The 7,630-nt window shown below is 44.1% G+C and overlaps 1 protein-coding gene across 2 annotated transcripts in view; it reads right to left on the reverse strand.

Moving 5' to 3' along the window:
* LOC133772075 (zinc finger protein 260-like) overlaps positions 1–6,711 on the reverse strand; it is a 59,683-nt gene extending 52,972 nt beyond the window's left edge. The window contains exon 1 of one of the 2 annotated variants that reach the window (XM_062208658.1): positions 5,389–5,727. The gene's annotated coding sequence lies outside the window, so the exon portion shown is untranslated. Of the gene's footprint in view, positions 1–5,388; positions 5,728–6,500 lie in introns of those variants that run through there. The other variant, XM_062208659.1, reaches the window with a different exon arrangement.
* Between the last annotated feature and the right edge of the window lie 919 nt (positions 6,712–7,630).

Below are 7,630 nucleotides of genomic sequence, written 5' to 3' on the forward strand. Positions count from 1 at the left end.
CGCACTAGTCCAAGTGATCAATTTCAGCTCACAATTGATAGCTCTGATAGCTCTAAGAGTCAAAGAGATCACACAAACAAGACAAGTATCTGCTAATACTAACTGATAGAATCAAAAAGGGAGAGAAAGATCCAACATGGGAAGTGGGATACACAGCAGACTCATAGGATGGCAGATGTCCTAAACAACACTCTGGCCTCAGAATCAGCCCTCAAGGCATTCAGATCTCGCTGAAGAGCCCATGAGAGTATAACAGGCATGGAAAGCCAAGATATCATGGAAAAAAAAAAAAAAAAGACCTAAATGAAGGATCTCTGTGAGTGAGATCCCAGTGGAAAGAACGGGGCCATCAAAGAAGGAGGTACCCTTCTCCGAAGGGAGGAGAGAACCTCCACTTTGACTATGACCCTATCGGAATAAGATCAAAGTCAGCGAACTCTAAAGGCTTCCATAGCCCTGGCAACTCATGACTAGAGCCTAGGGAGATTACTGACGCCATGAACAGGAGTGTCAAATTGTTAAGTCAGCAACAGGAGTCACTGTGTGCTTACACCCCATGTGGGATCTGTCCCTAATATGTCGTCTAAAGCCAAGTGATGCTATGACTGGTACTGAAACAGTATTTTTATACTTTGCGTTTCTGTGTGGGCGCAGACTGATGAGGTCTTTGCTAATTATATACTGAAGTGATCTTCTGTATATAAAGAGAATTGGAAATGAAAAAAAAAAAAAACAACCTGGTGTTAAAATGGAAATGACATAGAAAATTAATTAATTTGAAAAAAAAAATTATGTAGGATCTCTGTCTTTAATGTGCTGTACATTGCTATTTAATGCTATAAATAGTAATCCAATGGTAGTTTTTTCACTTGATGTTGCTATATGGGCAAAATGTTGAAATCTTTACCTAATATATACTAAACTGATCTTCTGTATACAAAGAGAATTGAAAACGAATCTTTACATGAATGGAAGGGGAAAGGGAGGAGGAAAGGGGAGGGTTGCGGGCGGGAGGGAAGTTATGGGAGGGGGGAAGCCATTGTAACCCATAAGCTATACTTTGGAAATTTATATTCATTAAATAAAAGTTTAATAAAAAAAAAAAAAGAAACATAATTGGTATTGGCATATGTTGCCTAGATGTGTTTTCTTCCACAGGATTGGTAATAATAGTTAATCATCCACTCTTTTTTTAAAATGTATTTATTTATTTGAGAGGCAGAGTTATAGAGAGGTTTTCCATCCACTGTTTCACTCCCCAGATGGCTGCAACAGCCAGAGCTGGGCTGACCCAAAGCCAGGAGCTTCCCCAGGGTCCCCTATACTTGAGCCATCTTCTACTGCCTTTCCAGGCCATTAGCAGAAAGCTGGATCAGAAGAGGAGAAGCAGGGACATGAACTAGTGCCCAAATAGAATGCCAGAGCCAAAAGCAGAGGCTTAACCTACTAGGGCACAGTACCAGCTCCTTTCATTCACTCATATACAGATTAATAAACTGCATTGGATTTGCTACTAACATTTTTCAGGGGTGGGAAAGTTTTTTCTGTCATGCCATTTGGATATTTATAACATCATTCTTGGACCATACAAAACTATTAACTTAAAAATCAGCTTGCTGTAGATTAATTATCCAGTCTGACCTGCAGTTGTCTTGGTAGGGCCAGAACAAATGATTTCATCGACCTTACATGGCCCACAGGCTGGAGGTTCCCCACTCCTGATTTAGAGCAAAATATTAACTAATGCTCTGACTTCTTTTGCTTTGCTTATTGGCCCAGTCAGAGATAATGTCCAATAAAGGCCCACAGAATGAACTAGAGTTAAAAGAAACTTCTTTCCATTTCCCTTATGAATTTAGATTGTGCATTTTCATAGCCATTGATGCCACTTCAAAATGTCTATTGCTGGGCCAACATTCAAGCACACTAGGTTAAGCTACCATCTGCAATGCCAGAACCCATACAAGCACCAGTTCAAGTCCCAGCTGCTCTATTCCAATCCTGTTTCCTACAATACACCTGTAAAAGGCAGCACAAGATGGCACAACACTTGGGTCCCTGCCACCCACATGGGAGTTCCAAATGCAGTTTCAGGCTTCTGGCTTCAGTCTGGCCATACCCTAGCCAATGCAGCCATTTGGGAACTGAAACTGCTCTCTCTCTCTCTCTCTCTCTTTTTAAAATTACTTTAAATGAAATGAGAGAAAGGTTATTTATCAAAGCCAGGAAAACAAGATAAATACTAGGACTCATAACCTTCAAAAATATACACTAAAAAGAAATTGAAACAAAATATAACCAAAATCATCATCTACTACAGATTATAATCTTTATATAGACAGTCATATCAGAAAAAATTTACTCCCCGCTTTGAAAAAAACCCACCTGGGGCTGGCATAGTAGGTTAAGCAGCCACTTTCAGTGTTGGCATCCCACATGGGCACTGGTTCAAGACCTGTCTGCTCCATTTCCAATCCAGCTCTCAGCTAAAGCACCTGGGAAAGCAGTGGGAGATGGCCAAAGTGTTTGGGCCCCTGTACCCAAGTGGGAAACTAGGAAGATGCTCCTAGCTCCTGGCTTCAGCCTGGTCCACCCCAAGACATTGTGGTCATTTAAAGAGTGAACCAATGGATACAGGACTTCTCTCTGTGTCTCTCCCTTTCTGTAATTCTGCCTTTCAAGTAAATAAAATAAATCTTAAAAAAAAAACCCTATACAATGTAATATTTTAGCTATTCCTTCACACAGAGAAACATTTGATAAACTGTAGATGAATCCTGGCTTGATGCAATTCAGAGAGGATTTCCTACTCCCAACATGTGGAAGACATCAATGACTGCCATTAATGGGAAGATGGATAGACACAATCAAATTGCTTCATCACATGGCACCTTTCCTTAAGGACATCACTGCTACATTACCAGATTATGTACCTCACATAAAACATTTCTCTCTTAAAAATGGTAAAGAACTTGCCAGAAACTTATAGCAGCGCAAGGAATGATGTGCCAAGGATAGCCAGTTACCCTAATGAGTCTAGGAATCCTGTTCTTGGCTGTTTCCAAGTCATATTTAATGGACACACAACAGGGTTGCTTAGAAAGTGGTCTTACAGTTGTTTCTCAGGTGTGAAACAGCTTTTCCCACCAGAAACACATAAATGCTTACCCATTCATAAACACTGTGATAGGAAGTAAACTGGAGATAAGATCAAAACAAGGCACTGGGTTTGAGAGGAGAAATGCTGTAACGCTCATACTCGCTACCCCAGGATTCAGTTTCTATTTTTACTTCCTAGATAACCTCATTATGCTAAATCAATTTCATAAATTAGTAATCTGGTAACAACACCACTCTAACAGAATGTGTGAATCACTGTTATTCATGTGAAAACTTCATTGCACAGAAAGTTAGTCTATATCAATAGTTTTCAAGACTACATCGTTTGATCCAACATGGGAAGTGGGAGACACAGCAGATTTACAGAATGGCAGATGTCTAAATAGCACTCTGGCCTCAGTATCAGCCCTTAAGGCATTTGGATCTGGCTCAAGAGCCCATGAGAGTATTTTAGCCATGGAAAGCCAAGACACTCTGCAAAAAAAAAAAAAAAAACTAAATGAAAGATCTCAGCGAGTGAGATCCCAGTGGAAAGAATGGGGCCATCAAAGAAGGAGGTACCTTTCTCTGAAGGGAGGAGAGAACTTCCAATTTGACTATGACCCTGTCAGAATAAGATCGAAGTCGGTGAACCCTAAAGGCTTCCATATCCATGGCAACTCATGACTAGAGCCTAGGGAGATTACTGACACCATAAACAAGAGTGTCAAATTGTTAAATCAACAACAGGAGTCACTGTGTACTTACGTCCCATGTGGGATCTGTCCTTAATGTGTTGTCCAATGTGAAGTTATGCTATAACTAGTACTGAAACAGTATTTTTACACCTTGTGTTTCTCTGTGGGTACAAACTGATGAAATCTTAGTATATACTGAATCGATCTCCTGTATATAAAGATAATTGAAAATGAAAAAAAAAAAAACAAAACTTGGTGTTAAATTGGAAATTACATAGAAAATTAATCAATTTTTTAAAAAAATATCATGTAGGATCTCTGTCATTAATGTACTGTACACTGTGATTTAATGCTATAACTAGTACTCCAATAGTATTTTTCACTTTGTGTTGCTATGTGAGGGCAAACTGTTGAAATCTTTACTTTATATATACTAAATTGATTTTCTGTATATAAAGAGAATTGAAAATGAATCTTGATGTGAATGGAAGGGGAGAGAGAGCAGGAAAGGAGAGGGTTGCAGGTGGGAGGGAAGTTATGGGGGGGGGGGGAGCCATTGTAATCCATAAGCTGTACTTTGGAAATTTATATTCATTAAATAAAAGCTTTAAAAAAATAATAAAAAAAAAAGACTACATCGTTTATTCTATGTGGGCATCTCTGGGTGGGGGAGGGACACTTTTTTCTCTTCTTTCTTACCCCTCCTCAAATTAACAAGTTGTACAAAGGCTTCCACAGCCCACAGCATTATGAAAATCTATAACTAATATCCCCCCATGTTAAAAATGTCATGAGGCTAAACACAGAACCCAGAATAAGAGAAGTAACTGGCCCTCTTAATTAACACAGTATGGACTATAAGATAATCAACTTGGTGGAGCACTGGGTGACTGTAAAGAACTGGGAAGAGAAAAATTGTTACTTTTCTGTATTTATGCTTTCATTGTTCTCTTTATGTTAATCCATATTAAAATAGCTCATTATTGACTCACACAGTAGACTTGTATTAGTTTCAATTCATCTATCACTTTGCAAAGGGATCAGCAGCAGGTAATAGCAGTTGACGCCATTGCTAACAGAAGAAAGAAGGGCTGAAGACAGAGATCGAAAAGCAGCAAAATAAATGTGTCCATGGCCTCAAGCTCCAGATTGAAAAATTAATTAAATTAAGCACGAAGTTAATTAATTGAACACGAAAGAGGGAGAATCCATAAAGCCACTGAGCCCCTCCCCGCCAGAATCACCGCGGGAGGGCATTCTGCTATCCACCCGAAGTGGGAACCGGCCTTATTTAAATATAGAGAACGGGAGTCTCGTTGCCTTCCTTCGCTGTGCTCTTACTTGCTCTGCTAGTGCAGTTCCCCCGTTGGTGCACATTAAGTTTAAGCGAGGTTGCCCGTGGTACTGGTCGAGTGCTGGGACGCTGGGAAGTGGCGTTGGGAAACAGGACACCCGGTCCTAGCCCTGACTGTGCAGAAGCTGCTAGGATCACTGACAAGCAAGCTCTCCAAGCCTGGGAGCCGCCAGTCACCCTCTCACCCTCCCCTCTCCCACACACAAATCCGCGCCCCTTCCTGTTCACCATACTTACCGTGGAAAGTCCTGGGAGCACGTCCCCCTTCTGCAGGACACAAGGGGAGCAAGCGGAGAGTGTGAGACAGGAAAAGTCCCCGGCTCCTGGGACCCACGGGCGGCAGATGCAGAGGCACAGAAGCAGCGGGGGGCAGGCTTGCGGCGTGTGTTCGCAAACGGCCTGGGACTGCACTTGCAGAGCAAGACACGCGGTGAATGTGGGAGAAGGAGCAGCGCGGCCTCTCTGGGCCCACGCTGAGCAGTTCCCAACTAGGAGCCACAAGGGCGGCGGGCACGCGCGCGCTCTCCCACATTCCCACGCACGGAAAACGTCAGAGCACCTGGCGACTCTGGGAAATGAAGTCCAGGCGAGTCACGCCTCGAGAGACCAGACGGCCCTTCCCAAGGGCTTCAGTGTGCGGTAGGTGGATACAGAAATCAAAAAGCAGCAAAACAAGTCAGCTACGTTTCCCGGCCCTCACAGTCCAGACTGCAAAACTTGTGCTAACTAATCACGGAAGAGGGTCCTATATACACAGGTACTGTACATCACCCACGCTACTCGCCCTGGGAAAAAGTCAGCCGAACACACAGGGACCCAGATGACAGGTGTGTCCGCGGGAACCCCACGGGGCCGACGAGGTTCAGGATGGGGGCAGTGGGGCAGATCCTAGTTTGATCCTCCTTCCCCACCCCTCTGCCGCCTCCGGCTCCCCGCTGAAAGCCAAGGAGCCCCACACTGATGGAACCGTCGCAGGATACTGCAGGAGGCCCTTCAAGACCCACCCAAAGTGGGAACCAGGCTAATTTAAATACAGAGAAGGGGGGTCTCTCTGGCTCACTGTGCTCTCTCCTGCCTTGCTCGTGCAGTTCCGACATCCAGTGACCTCTCTCTTGTAAACACTAAATAAAGCACATTAAGGAAAATCTGAACAAGGCAACGCGCAGGACTGGCCGGGCGCTGGGAGGCGGGGGAAACAGGACAGCCAAGGTCCCAGCCCTGACCGTGCCCGGGAAAACTGCCAGGCCCGTTGAGAAGAAAACGAGACATCTCGGAGCCGCCAGCCGCCCTCTCACCCACCCCTCTCGCACACAGACGCATCCGCGCCCCTTCTTGTTCTCAGTACTTGCCGTGCAAAGTCCTGGGAGCACGTCCCCTTTCTGCAGGACACAGGAGCAGCACAGCGGAGAGTGTGAGACAGGAAAAGTCCCCGGCTCCTGGGACCCGCGGGCGGCAGATGCAGACGCACAGAAGCGGCGGGGGGCAGGCTCCGGATGTGTGTTCGCAAACTGCCTGGGATTGCACTTGCAGAGAAAGACACGCAGTAAATGTGGGAGAAGAAACGCGACCTCTCAGGGCCCACGCTGATCAGTGAGCGAACTTCCTCCGTTCCCAGCTGAGCCACAGGGACAGGCATGCGCATGCGCGTGCGCACGGGCACGTTCTCCCACATTCCCACGCACTGGCATTCGGAGCACGGAAAACGTCAGAGCCGCTGGCCATTCTGGGAAATGGAGTCCAGACCAGGGCATTCCTGGAGACAAGCGGGCCCCGCCCGAGGGCTTCAGCGTGGGGTGGGCGGAGACAGACTGGGAGCCAGAGGGCATTTTCTTTTGTTTACACCCCTCCTTCCCTTCGTTCCCACCCCAAAATCTCAAGGCTTCCTTTCTTGAACCAAAATCTTAAAAAAGTGATACGTCCATTTGGGCTATAGTGTCATGGGGCAAACTGTTGAAATCTTTACTTAATATATACAAAAATATATATAAATATATATATATAAATATATATAAAGAGAACTGAAAATGAATCTTGATGTGATTGGAAGGGGAGAGGGAGCGGGAAAGGGGAGGGGTTGCGGGTGGGAGGGAAGTTATGGGAGGGGGGGAAGCCATTGTAACCCATAAGCTGTACTTTGGAAATTTATATTCATTAAATAAAAGTTTAATAAATGAAAAAAAAAAAAAGTGATACGAACTGCTGCTCCCAAACCGTGATTCTTTCATAAAGTCTGCCTTCTTTCAGAAAAAGCTTACTGGCTGCTTTGTTCCCGGACAGCTCTCTATGACTATGACTACAATATAACTTTTAGCAGAGGAGTAGATAGCATATTTAATATCGAAATTTGAGAATACAATTTTTATTTGTGTTTTATTGGTGTTTATTTTTTTCAAATCATTCTACACCATCCATTAATTCACCAAGTACAGAAACAAACAGGAGAACTGGATACAGAACTAACATTGCCTAGTATCTTCTA

Source organism: Lepus europaeus, chromosome 12, assembly GCF_033115175.1.
Source record: "Lepus europaeus isolate LE1 chromosome 12, mLepTim1.pri, whole genome shotgun sequence".
In the NCBI taxonomy this organism is placed as follows: Eukaryota; Metazoa; Chordata; class Mammalia; order Lagomorpha; family Leporidae; genus Lepus; species Lepus europaeus.